Genomic DNA, 13,545 nt, shown 5'->3' with positions numbered 1-13,545 from the left:
TCTGAGTGAGTACAGTTTGCTTTTTATAGCGCGTTTACAGGACAACTTGGAGAGAATCTGCAATTGGCTCACACGCATCCTACACCCCGGGCATGGTCAAAGCCTACACCCCAGCCTGCTACTGCCAATCGGCTTGATACTCCCTCACTCCAAAGGTGTCCCAGCTACCCCTCGACAAAATCGCGACTGTTTGCGGTCCTGGCTCCAGTAGCAAACTACAGCATTAGGCTGTCTTTAAACAACTGCTGAGTGTCTATGGGATCAAGTTGCATAATCATCTCGGGCCTAAACTCCCGCAACTGGCTCCTGGCTGCTGAGCCTGCATGTGCCGACCTCTGCAGCTAATCCAGCGTGCAGCAGCTCGGCTGGTCTTCAGCCTACCCAAGTTCTGCCGCACTACACCGCTCCTCTGCACCCTGCACTGGCCAAAGGAGAGCAGTGTCAATCGGGCCTCATCGCCAAAAAGGGTCATATCGAAGAAGAGTGAGGGCTTGAGTCAACGCCCTGCGCTACGCTGCGTGACAAAATGACGGCAGAGTCTGCCCGACACACGTGCCAAGGTCAGCGTTGGCGCCGTCCTCGTTAGTATAGTGGACAGTAGCAAACTACAGCATTAGGCTGTCTTTAAACAACTGCTGAGTGTCTATGGATCAAGTTGCATAATCATCTCGGGCCTAAACTCCCGCAACTGGCTCCTGGCTGCTGAGCCTGCATGTGCCGACCTCTGCAGCTAATCCAGCGTGCAGCAGCTCGGCTGGTCTTCAGCCTACCCAAGTTCTGCCGCACTACACCGCTCCTCTGCACCCTGCACTGGCCAAAGGAGAGCAGTGTCAATCGGGCCTCATCGCCAAAAAGGGTCATATCGAAGAAGAGTGAGGGCTTGAAGTCAACGCCCTGCGCTACGCTGCGTGACAAAATGACGGGCAGAGTCTGCCCGACACACGTGCCAAGGTCAGCGTGGGCGCCGTCCTCGTTAGTATAGTGGACAGTATCTCCGCCTGTCACGCGGAAGACCGGGGTTCGATTCCCCGACGGGAGACTGGACTTTTCTACCAGCTGCTGATTATTCACCAAGAAAGACCAAAAGAATAACAGCAGCATCGAGCGTGACGCCGCTGTCCGACCGAGGCGAGGATATGCTTAGCTTCCCCATTAACAAAAGACAATAAGCCAAGCAGAAAAAGGCAATAGCAACACTTGACTGTATGAGTCAATTTCTCAGTTCCTGTCTGTCGCCTTTATTAGCAAGTCGTGTTGTATTGTGTACCCCGGAGCTATACATTGTGCGGCTGTCAAAAAATCTGAGTGAGTACAGTTGCTTTTTATAGCGCGTTTACAGGACAACTTGGAGAGAATCTGCAATTGGCTCACACGCATCCTACACCCCGGGCATGGTCAAAGCCTACACCCCAGCCTGCTACTGCCAATCGGCTTGATACTCCCTCACTCCAAAGGTGTCCCAGCTACCCCTCGACAAAATCGCGACTGTTTGCGGTCCTGGCTCCAGTAGCAAACTACAGCATTAGGCTGTCTTTAAACAACTGCTGAGTGTCTATGGATCAAGTTGCATAATCATCTCGGGCCTAACTCCCGCAACTGGCTCCTGGCTGCTGAGCCTGCATGTGCCGACCTCTGCAGCTAATCCAGCGTGCAGCAGCTCGGCTGGTCTTCAGCCTACCCAAGTTCTGCCGCACTACACCGCTCCTCTGCACCCTGCACTGGCCAAAGGAGAGCAGTGTCAATCGGGCCTCATCGCCAAAAAGGGTCATATCGAAGAAGAGTGAGGGCTTGAAGTCAACGCCCTGCGCTACGCTGCGTGACAAAATGACGGGCAGAGTCTGCCCGACACACGTGCCAAGGTCAGCGTTGGCGCCGTCCTCGTTAGTATAGTGGACAGTAGCAAACTACAGCATTAGGCTGTCTTTAAACAACTGCTGAGTGTCTATGGATCAGTTGCATAATCATCTCGGGCCTAAACTCCCGCAACTGGCTCCTGGCTGCTGAGCCTGCATGTGCCGACCTCTGCAGCTAATCCAGCGTGCAGCAGCTCGGCTGGTCTTCACCTACCCAAGTTTCCGCACTACACCGCTCCTCTGCACCCTGCACTGGCCAAAGGAGAGCAGTGTCAATCGGGCATCGCCAAAAAGGGTCATATCGAAGAAGAGTGAGGGCTTGAAGTCAACGCCCTGCGCTACGCTGCGTGACAAAATGACGGGCAGAGTCTGCCCGACACACGTGCCAAGGTCAGCGTGGGCGCCGTCCTCGTTAGTATAGTGGACAGTCTCCGCCTGTCACGCGGAAGACCGGGGTTCGATTCCCCACGGGGACTGACTTTTCTACTACCAGCTGCTGATTATTCACCAAGAAAGACCAAAAGAATCAGCAGCATCGAGCGTGACGCCGCTGTCCGACCGAGGGAGGATATGCTTAGCTTCCCCATTACAAAAGACATAAGCAAGCAGAAAAAGGCAATCAACACTTGACTGTATGAGTCAATTTCTCAGTTTCCTGTCTGTCGCCTTTATTAGCAAGTCGTGTTGTATTGTGTACCCCGGAGCTATACATTGTGCGGCTGTCAAAAATCTGAGTGAGTACAGTTTGCTTTTTATAGCGCGTTTACAGGACAACTTGGAGAGAATCTGCAATTGGCTCACACGCATCCTACACCCCGGGCATGGTCAAAGCCTACACCCCAGCCTGCTACTGCCAATCGGCTTGATACTCCCTCACTCCAAAGGTGTCCCAGCTACCCCTCGACAAATCGCGACTGTTTGCGGTCCTGGCTCCAGTAGCAACTACAGCATTAGGCTGTCTTTAAACAACTGCTGAGTGTCTATGGGATCAAGTTGCATATCATCTCGGCCTAAACTCCCGCAACTGGCTCCTGGCTGCTGAGCCTGCATGTGCCGACCTCTGCAGCTAATCCAGCGTGCAGCAGCTTGGCTGGTCTTCAGCCTACCCAAGTTCTGCCGCACTACACCGCTCCTCTGCACCCTGCACTGGCCAAAGGGAGCAGTGTCAATCGGGCCTCATCGCCAAAAAGGTCATATCGAAGAAGAGTGAGGGCTTGAAGTCAACGCCCTGCGCTACGCTGCGTGACAAAATGACGGGCAGAGTCTGCCCGACACACGTGCCAAGGTCAGCGTTGGCCCGTCCTCGTTAGTATAGTGGACAGTACAAACTACAGCATTAGGCTGTCTTTAAACAACTGCTGAGTGTCTATGGATCAAGTTGCATAATCATCTCGGGCCTAAACTCCCGCAACTGGCTCCTGGCTGCTGAGCCTGCATTGCCGACCTCTGCAGCTAATCCAGCGTGCAGCAGCTCGGCTGGTCTTCAGCCTACCCAGTTCTGCCGCACTACACCGCTCCTCTGCACCCTGCACTGGCCAAAGGAGAGCAGTGTCAACGGGCCTCATCGCCAAAAAGGTCATATCGAAGAAGAGTGAGGGCTTGAATCAACGCCCTGCGCTACGCTGCGTGACAAATGACGGGCAGAGTCTGCCCGACACCCGTGCCAAGGTCAGCGTGGGCGCCGTCCTCGTTAGTTAGTGGAACAGTATCTCCGCCTGTCACGCGTAAGACCGGGGTTCTTCCCCGACGGGAGACTGACTTTTCTACCGCTGATTATTCACCAAGAAGACCAAAAGAATAACACAGCATCGAGCGTGACGCCGCTGTCCGACCGAGGCTAGGATATGCTTAGCTTCCCCATTAACAAAGACAATAGCCAAGCGAAAAAGCACTAGCAACACTTGACTGTATGAGTCAATTTCTCAGTTCCTGTCTGTCGCCTTTATTAGCAAGTCGTGTTGTATTGTGTACCCCGGAGCTATACATTGTGCGGCTGTCAAAAATCTGAGTGAGTACAGTTTGCTTTTTATAGCGCGTTTACAGGACAACTTGGAGAGAATCTGCAATTGGCTCACACGCATCCTACACCCCGGGCATGGTCAAAGCCTACACCCCAGCCTGCTACTGCCAATCGGCTTGATACTCCCTCACTCCAAAGGTGTCCCAGCTACCCCTCGACAAAATCGCGACTGTTTGCGGTCCTGGCTCCAGTAGCAAACTACAGCATTAGGCTGTCTTTAAACAACTGCTGAGTGTCTATGGGATCAAGTTGCATAATCATCTCGGGCCTAAACTCCCGCAACTGGCTCCTGGCTGCTGAGCCTGCATGTGCCGACCTCTGCAGCTAATCCAGCGTGCAGCAGCTCGGCTGGTCTTCAGCCTACCCAAGTTCTGCCGCACTACACCGCTCCTCTGCACCCTGCACTGGCCAAAGGAGAGCAGTGTCAATCGGGCCTCATCGCCAAAAAGGGTCATATCGAAGAAGAGTGAGGGCTTGAAGTCAACGCCCTGCGCTACGCTGCGTGACAAAATGACGGGCAGAGTCTGCCCGACACACGTGCCAAGGTCAGCGTTGGCGCCGTCCTCGTTAGTATAGTGGACAGTAGCAAACTACAGCATTAGGCTGTCTTTAAACAACTGCTGAGTGTCTATGGGATCAAGTTGCATAATCATCTCGGGCCTAAACTCCCGCAACTGGCTCCTGGCTGCTGAGCCTCCATGTGCCGACCTCTGCAGCTAATCCAGCGTGCAGCAGCTCGGCTGGTCTTCAGCCTACCCAAGTTCTGCCGCACTACACCGCTCCTCTGCACCCTGCACTGGCCAAAGGAGAGCAGTGTCAATCGGGCCTCATCGCCAAAAAGGGTCATATCGAAGAAGAGTGAGGGCTTGAAGTCAACGCCCTGCGCTACGCTGCGTGACAAAATGACGGGCAGAGTCTGCCCGACACACGTGCCAAGGTCAGCGTGGGCGCCGTCCTCGTTAGTATAGTGGACAGTATCTCCGCCTGTCACGCGGAAGACCGGGGTTCGATTCCCGACGGGGAGACTGGACTTTTCTACCAGCTGCTGATTATTCACCAAGAAAGACCAAAAGAATAACAGCAGCATCGAGCGTGACGCCGCTGTCCGACCGAGGCGAGGATATGCTTAGCTTCCCCATTAACAAAAGACAATAAGCCAAGCAGAAAAAGGCAATAGCAACACTTGACTGTATGAGTCAATTCTCAGTTCCTGTCTGTCGCCTTTATTAGCAAGTCGTGTTGTATTGTGTACCCCGGAGCTATACATTGTGCGGCTGTCAAAAAATCTGAGTGAGTACAGTTTGCTTTTTATAGCGCGTTTACAGGACAACTTGGAGAGAATCTGCAATTGGCTCACACGCATCCTACACCCGGGCATGGTCAAAGCCTACACCCCAGCCTGCTACTGCCAATCGGCTTGATACTCCCTCACTCCAAAGGTGTCCCAGCTACCCCTCGACAAAATCGCGACTGTTTGCGGTCCTGGCTCCAGTAGCAAACTACAGCATTAGGCTGTCTTTAAACAACTGCTGAGTGTCTATGGGATCAAGTTGCATAATCATCTCGGGCCTAAACTCCCGCAACTGGCTCCTGGCTGCTGAGCCTGCATGTGCCGACCTCTGCAGCTAATCCAGCGTGCAGCAGCTCGGCTGGTCTTCAGCCTACCCAAGTTCTGCCGCACTACACCGCTCCTCTGCACCCTGCACTGGCCAAAGGAGAGCAGTGTCAATCGGGCCTCATCGCCAAAAAGGGTCATATCGAAGAAGAGTGAGGGCTTGAAGTCAACGCCCTGCGCTACGCTGCGTGACAAAATGACGGGCAGAGTCTGCCCGACACACGTGCCAAGGTCAGCGTTGGCGCCGTCCTCGTTAGTATAGTGGACAGTAGCAAACTACAGCATTAGGCTGTCTTTAAACAACTGCTGAGTGTCTATGGGATCAAGTTGCATAATCATCTCGGGCCTAAACTCCCGCAACTGGCTCCTGGCTGCTGAGCCTGCATGTGCCGACCTCTGCAGCTAATCCAGCGTGCAGCAGCTCGGCTGGTCTTCAGCCTACCCAAGTTCTGCCGCACTACACCGCTCCTCTGCACCCTGCACTGGCCAAAGGAGAGCAGTGTCAATCGGGCCTCATCGCCAAAAAGGGTCATATCGAAGAAGAGTGAGGGCTTGAAGTCAACGCCCTGCGCTACGCTGCGTGACGAAATGACGGGCAGAGTCTGCCCGACACACGTGCCAAGGTCAGCGTGGGCGCCGTCCTCGTTAGTATAGTGGACAGTATCTCCGCCTGTCACGCGGAAGACCGGGGTTCGATTCCCCGACGGGGAGACTGGACTTTTCTACCAGCTGCTGATTATTCACCAAGAAAGACCAAAAGAATAACAGCAGCATCGAGCGTGACGCCGCTGTCCGACCGAGGCGAGGATATGCTTAGCTTCCCATTAACAAAAGACAATAAGCCAAGCAGAAAAAGGCAATAGCAACACTTGACTGTATGAGTCAATTTCTCAGTTCCTGTCTGTCGCCTTTATTAGCAAGTCGTGTTGTATTGTGTACCCCGGAGCTATACATTGTGCGGCTGTCAAAAAATCTGAGTGAGTACAGTTTGCTTTTATAGCGCGTTTACAGGACAACTTGGAGAGAATCTGCAATTGGCTCACACGCATCCTACCCCGGGCATGGTCAAAGCCTACACCCAGCCTGCTACTGCCAATCGGCTTGATACTCCCTCACTCCAAAGGTGTCCCAGCTACCCCTCGACAAAATCGCGACTGTTTGCGGTCCTGGCTCCAGTAGCAAACTACAGCATTAGGCTGTCTTTAAACAACTGCTGAGTGTCTATGGGATCAAGTTGCATAATCATCTCGGGCCTAAACTCCCGCAACTGGCTCCTGGCTGCTGAGCCTGCATGTGCCGACCTCTGCAGCTAATCCAGCGTGCAGCAGCTCGGCTGGTCTTCAGCCTACCCAAGTTCTGCCGCACTACACCGCTCCTCTGCACCCTGCACTGGCCAAAGGAGAGCAGTGTCAATCGGGCCTCATCGCCAAAAAGGGTCATATCGAAGAAGAGTGAGGGCTTGAAGTCAACGCCCTGCGCTACGCTGCGTGACAAAATGACGGGCAGAGTCTGCCCGACACACGTGCCAAGGTCAGCGTTGGCGCCGTCCTCGTTAGTATAGTGGACAGTAGCAAACTACAGCATTAGGCTGTCTTTAAACAACTGCTGAGTGTCTATGGGATCAAGTTGCATAATCATCTCGGGCCTAAACTCCCGCAACTGGCTCCTGGCTGCTGAGCCTGCATGTGCCGACCTCTGCAGCTAATCCAGCGTGCAGCAGCTCGGCTGGTCTTCAGCCTACCCAAGTTCTGCCGCACTACACCGCTCCTCTGCACCCTGCACTGGCCAAAGGAGAGCAGTGTCAATCGGGCCTCATCGCCAAAAAGGGTCATATCGAAGAAGAGTGAGGGCTTGAAGTCAACGCCCTGCGCTACGCTGCGTGACAAAATGACGGGCAGAGTCTGCCCGACACACGTGCCAAGGTCAGCGTTGGCGCCGTCCTCGTTAGTATAGTGGACAGTAGCAAACTACAGCATTAGGCTGTCTTTAAACAACTGCTGAGTGTCTATGGGATCAAGTTGCATAATCATCTCGGGCCTAAACTCCCGCAACTGGCTCCTGGCTGCTGAGCCTCCATGTGCCGACCTCTGCAGCTAATCCAGCGTGCAGCAGCTCGGCTGGTCTTCAGCCTACCCAAGTTCTGCCGCACTACACCGCTCCTCTGCACCCTGCACTGGCCAAAGGAGAGCAGTGTCAATCGGGCCTCATCGCCAAAAAGGGTCATATCGAAGAAGAGTGAGGGCTTGAAGTCAACGCCCTGCGCTACGCTGCGTGACGAAATGACGGGCAGAGTCTGCCCGACACACGTGCCAAGGTCAGCGTGGGCGCCGTCCTCGTTAGTATAGTGGACAGTATCTCCGCCTGTCACGCGGAAGACCGGGGTTCGATTCCCCGACGGGGAGACTGGACTTTTCTACCAGCTGCTGATTATTCACCAAGAAAGACCAAAAGAATAACAGCAGCATCGAGCGTGACGCCGCTGTCCGACCGAGGCGAGGATATGCTTAGCTTCCCCATTAACAAAAGACAATAAGCCAAGCAGAAAAAGGCAATAGCAACACTTGACTGTATGAGTCAATTTCTCAGTTCCTGTCTGTCGCCTTTATTAGCAAGTCGTGTTGTATTGTGTACCCGGAGCTATACATTGTGCGGCTGTCAAAAAATCTGAGTGAGTACAGTTTGCTTTTTATAGCGCGTTTACAGGACAACTTGGAGAGAATCTGCAATTGGCTCACACGCATCCTACACCCCGGGCATGGTCAAAGCCTACACCCCAGCCTGCTACTGCCAATCGGCTTGATACTCCCTCACTCCAAAGGTGTCCCAGCTACCCTCGACAAAATCGCGACTGTTTGCGGTCCTGGCTCCAGTAGCAAACTACAGCATTAGGCTGTCTTTAAACAACTGCTGAGTGTCTATGGGATCAAGTTGCATAATCATCTCGGGCCTAAACTCCCGCAACTGGCTCCTGGCTGCTGAGCCTGCATGTGCCGACCTCTGCAGCTAATCCAGCGTGCAGCAGCTCGGCTGGTCTTCAGCCTACCCAAGTTCTGCCGCACTACACCGCTCCTCTGCACCCTGCACTGGCCAAAGGAGAGCAGTGTCAATCGGGCCTCATCGCCAAAAAGGGTCATATCGAAGAAGAGTGAGGGCTTGAAGTCAACGCCCTGCGCTACGCTGCGTGACGAAATGACGGGCAGAGTCTGCCCGACACACGTGCCAAGGTCAGCGTGGGCGCCGTCCTCGTTAGTATAGTGGACAGTATCTCCGCCTGTCACGCGGAAGACCGGGGTTCGATTCCCCGACGGGGAGACTGGACTTTTCTACCAGCTGCTGATTATTCACCAAGAAAGACCAAAAGAATAACAGCAGCATCGAGCGTGACGCCGCTGTCCGACCGAGGCGAGGATATGCTTAGCTTCCCCATTAACAAAAGACAATAAGCCAAGCAGAAAAAGGCAATAGCAACACTTGACTGTATGAGTCAATTTCTCAGTTCCTGTCTGTCGCCTTTATTAGCAAGTCGTGTTGTATTGTGTACCCGGAGCTATACATTGTGCGGCTGTCAAAAAATCTGAGTGAGTACAGTTTGCTTTTTATAGCGCGTTTACAGGACAACTTGGAGAGAATCTGCAATTGGCTCACACGCATCCTACACCCGGGCATGGTCAAAGCCTACACCCCAGCCTGCTACTGCCAATCGGCTTGATACTCCCTCACTCCAAAGGTGTCCCAGCTACCCCTCGACAAAATCGCGACTGTTTGCGGTCCTGGCTCCAGTAGCAAACTACAGCATTAGGCTGTCTTTAAACAACTGCTGAGTGTCTATGGGATCAAGTTGCATAATCATCTCGGGCCTAAACTCCCGCAACTGGCTCCTGGCTGCTGAGCCTGCATGTGCCGACCTCTGCAGCTAATCCAGCGTGCAGCAGCTCGGCTGGTCTTCAGCCTACCCAAGTTCTGCCGCACTACACCGCTCCTCTGCACCCTGCACTGGCCAAAGGAGAGCAGTGTCAATCGGGCCTCATCGCCAAAAAGGGTCATATCGAAGAAGAGTGAGGGCTTGAAGTCAACGCCCTGCGCTACGCTGCGTGACAAAATGACGGGCAGAGTCTGCCCGACACACGTGCCAAGGTCAGCGTTGGCGCCGTCCTCGTTAGTATAGTGGACAGTAGCAAACTACAGCATTAGGCTGTCTTTAAACAACTGCTGAGTGTCTATGGGATCAAGTTGCATAATCATCTCGGGCCTAAACTCCCGCAACTGGCTCCTGGCTGCTGAGCCTGCATGTGCCGACCTCTGCAGCTAATCCAGCGTGCAGCAGCTCGGCTGGTCTTCAGCCTACCCAAGTTCTGCCGCACTACACCGCTCCTCTGCACCCTGCACTGGCCAAAGGAGAGCAGTGTCAATCGGGCCTCATCGCCAAAAAGGGTCATATCGAAGAAGAGTGAGGGCTTGAAGTCAACGCCCTGCGCTACGCTGCGTGACAAAATGACGGGCAGAGTCTGCCCGACACACGTGCCAAGGTCAGCGTTGGCGCCGTCCTCGTTAGTATAGTGGACAGTAGCAAACTACAGCATTAGGCTGTCTTTAAACAACTGCTGAGTGTCTATGGGATCAAGTTGCATAATCATCTCGGGCCTAAACTCCCGCAACTGGCTCCTGGCTGCTGAGCCTCCATGTGCCGACCTCTGCAGCTAATCCAGCGTGCAGCAGCTCGGCTGGTCTTCAGCCTACCCAAGTTCTGCCGCACTACACCGCTCCTCTGCACCTGCACTGGCCAAAGGAGAGCAGTGTCAATCGGGCCTCATCGCCAAAAAGGGTCATATCGAAGAAGAGTGAGGGCTTGAAGTCAACGCCCTGCGCTACGCTGCGTGACGAAATGACGGGCAGAGTCTGCCCGACACACGTGCCAAGGTCAGCGTGGGCGCCGTCCTCGTTAGTATAGTGGACAGTATCTCCGCCTGTCACGCGGAAGACCGGGGTTCGATTCCCCGACGGGGAGACTGGACTTTTCTACCAGCTGCTGATTATTCACCAAGAAAGACCAAAAGAATAACAGCAGCATCGAGCGTGACGCCGCTGTCCGACCGAGGCGAGGATATGCTTAGCTTCCCCATTAACAAAAGACAATAAGCCAAGCAGAAAAAGGCAATAGCAACACTTGACTGTATGAGTCAATTTCTCAGTTCCTGTCTGTCGCCTTTATTAGCAAGTCGTGTTGTATTGTGTACCCCGGAGCTATACATTGTGCGGCTGTCAAAAAATCTGAGTGAGTACAGTTTGCTTTTTATAGCGCGTTTACAGGACAACTTGGAGAGAATCTGCAATTGGCTCACACGCATCCTACACCCCGGGCATGGTCAAAGCCTACACCCCAGCCTGCTACTGCCAATCGGCTTGATACTCCCTCACTCCAAAGGTGTCCCAGCTACCCCTCGACAAAATCGCGACTGTTTGCGGTCCTGGCTCCAGTAGCAAACTACAGCATTAGGCTGTCTTTAAACAACTGCTGAGTGTCTATGGGATCAAGTTGCATAATCATCTCGGGCCTAAACTCCCGCAACTGGCTCCTGGCTGCTGAGCCTGCATGTGCCGACCTCTGCAGCTAATCCAGCGTGCAGCAGCTCGGCTGGTCTTCAGCCTACCCAAGTTCTGCCGCACTACACCGCTCCTCTGCACCCTGCACTGGCCAAAGGAGAGCAGTGTCAATCGGGCCTCATCGCCAAAAAGGGTCATATCGAAGAAGAGTGAGGGCTTGAAGTCAACGCCCTGCGCTACGCTGCGTGACGAAATGACGGGCAGAGTCTGCCCGACACACGTGCCAAGGTCAGCGTGGGCGCCGTCCTCGTTAGTATAGTGGACAGTATCTCCGCCTGTCACGCGGAAGACCGGGGTTCGATTCCCCGACGGGGAGACTGGACTTTTCTACCAGCTGCTGATTATTCACCAAGAAAGACCAAAAGAATAACAGCAGCATCGAGCGTGACGCCGCTGTCCGACCGAGGCGAGGATATGCTTAGCTTCCCCATTAACAAAAGACAATAAGCCAAGCAGAAAAAGGCAATAGCAACACTTGACTGTATGAGTCAATTTCTCAGTTCCTGTCTGTCGCCTTTATTAGCAAGTCGTGTTGTATTGTGTACCCCGGAGCTATACATTGTGCGGCTGTCAAAAAATCTGAGTGAGTACAGTTTGCTTTTTATAGCGCGTTTACAGGACAACTTGGAGAGAATCTGCAATTGGCTCACACGCATCCTACACCCGGGCATGGTCAAAGCCTACACCCCAGCCTGCTACTGCCAATCGGCTTGATACTCCCTCACTCCAAAGGTGTCCCAGCTACCCCTCGACAAAATCGCGACTGTTTGCGGTCCTGGCTCCAGTAGCAAACTACAGCATTAGGCTGTCTTTAAACAACTGCTGAGTGTCTATGGGATCAAGTTGCATAATCATCTCGGGCCTAAACTCCCGCAACTGGCTCCTGGCTGCTGAGCCTGCATGTGCCGACCTCTGCAGCTAATCCAGCGTGCAGCAGCTCGGCTGGTCTTCAGCCTACCCAAGTTCTGCCGCACTACACCGCTCCTCTGCACCCTGCACTGGCCAAAGGAGAGCAGTGTCAATCGGGCCTCATCGCCAAAAAGGGTCATATCGAAGAAGAGTGAGGGCTTGAAGTCAACGCCCTGCGCTACGCTGCGTGACAAAATGACGGGCAGAGTCTGCCCGACACACGTGCCAAGGTCAGCGTTGGCGCCGTCCTCGTTAGTATAGTGGACAGTAGCAAACTACAGCATTAGGCTGTCTTTAAACAACTGCTGAGTGTCTATGGGATCAAGTTGCATAATCATCTCGGGCCTAAACTCCCGCAACTGGCTCCTGGCTGCTGAGCCTGCATGTGCCGACCTCTGCAGCTAATCCAGCGTGCAGCAGCTCGGCTGGTCTTCAGCCTACCCAAGTTCTGCCGCACTACACCGCTCCTCTGCACCCTGCACTGGCCAAAGGAGAGCAGTGTCAATCGGGCCTCATCGCCAAAAAGGGTCATATCGAAGAAGAGTGAGGGCTTGAAGTCAACGCCCTGCGCTACGCTGCGTGACAAAATGACGGGCAGAGTCTGCCCGACACACGTGCCAAGGTCAGCGTTGGCGCCGTCCTCGTTAGTATAGTGGACAGTAGCAAACTACAGCATTAGGCTGTCTTTAAACAACTGCTGAGTGTCTATGGGATCAAGTTGCATAATCATCTCGGGCCTAAACTCCCGCAACTGGCTCCTGGCTGCTGAGCCTGCATGTGCCGACCTCTGCAGCTAATCCAGCGTGCAGCAGCTCGGCTGGTCTTCAGCCTACCCAAGTTCTGCCGCACTACACCGCTCCTCTGCACCCTGCACTGGCCAAAGGAGAGCAGTGTCAATCGGGCCTCATCGCCAAAAAGGGTCATATCGAAGAAGAGTGAGGGCTTGAAGTCAACGCCCTGCGCTACGCTGCGTGACGAAATGACGGGCAGAGTCTGCCCGACACACGTGCCAAGGTCAGCGTGGGCGCCGTCCTCGTTAGTATAGTGGACAGTATCTCCGCCTGTCACGCGGAAGACCGGGGTTCGATTCCCCGACGGGGAGACTGGACTTTTCTACCAGCTGCTGATTATTCACCAAGAAAGACCAAAAGAATAACAGCAGCATCGAGCGTGACGCCGCTGTCCGACCGAGGCGAGGATATGCTTAGCTTCCCCATTAACAAAAGACAATAAGCCAAGCAGAAAAAGGCAATAGCAACACTTGACTGTATGAGTCAATTTCTCAGTTCCTGTCTGTCGCCTTTATTAGCAAGTCGTGTTGTATTGTGTACCCCGGAGCTATACATTGTGCGGCTGTCAAAAAATCTGAGTGAGTACAGTTTGCTTTTTATAGCGCGTTTACAGGACAACTTGGAGAGAATCTGCAATTGGCTCACACGCATCCTACACCCCGGGCATGGTCAAAGCCTACACCCCAGCCTGCTACTGCCAATCGGCTTGATACTCCCTCACTCCAAAGGTGTCCCAGCTACCCCTCGACAAAATCG

General features: G+C 53.8%; 6 non-coding genes across 6 annotated transcripts; all 6 read left to right on the top strand.

Annotated features, from left to right (window-relative positions):
- Positions 1-6,127: 6,127 nt before the first annotated feature.
- Positions 6,128-6,199, top strand: trnad-guc. Its single transcript has one exon. It is a non-coding gene; the product is annotated as a tRNA-Asp (tRNA).
- A 1,619-nt stretch (positions 6,200-7,818) lies between these two features.
- On the top strand, positions 7,819-7,890 carry trnad-guc. The gene has a single exon. It is a non-coding gene; the product is annotated as a tRNA-Asp (tRNA).
- Positions 7,891-8,728: 838 nt separating this feature from the next.
- On the top strand, positions 8,729-8,800 carry trnad-guc. The gene has a single exon. It is a non-coding gene; the product is annotated as a tRNA-Asp (tRNA).
- Positions 8,801-10,421: 1,621 nt separating this feature from the next.
- On the top strand, positions 10,422-10,493 carry trnad-guc. Its single transcript has one exon. It is a non-coding gene; the product is annotated as a tRNA-Asp (tRNA).
- Positions 10,494-11,333: 840 nt separating this feature from the next.
- On the top strand, positions 11,334-11,405 carry trnad-guc. The gene has a single exon. It is a non-coding gene; the product is annotated as a tRNA-Asp (tRNA).
- A 1,623-nt stretch (positions 11,406-13,028) lies between these two features.
- Positions 13,029-13,100, top strand: trnad-guc. The gene has a single exon. It is a non-coding gene; the product is annotated as a tRNA-Asp (tRNA).
- Positions 13,101-13,545: the final 445 nt, after the last annotated feature.

Source organism: Micropterus salmoides, unplaced genomic scaffold (genome assembly GCF_014851395.1).
Source record: "Micropterus salmoides isolate LMB-PRFRI ecotype aquatic unplaced genomic scaffold, ASM1485139v1 Ms_hic_scaffold_4323, whole genome shotgun sequence".
Taxonomy (NCBI): domain Eukaryota; kingdom Metazoa; phylum Chordata; class Actinopteri; order Centrarchiformes; family Centrarchidae; genus Micropterus; species Micropterus salmoides.
The sequence above is the reverse complement of the archived record's forward strand: the minus strand, read 5'-3'. Positions and strand labels throughout refer to the sequence as shown.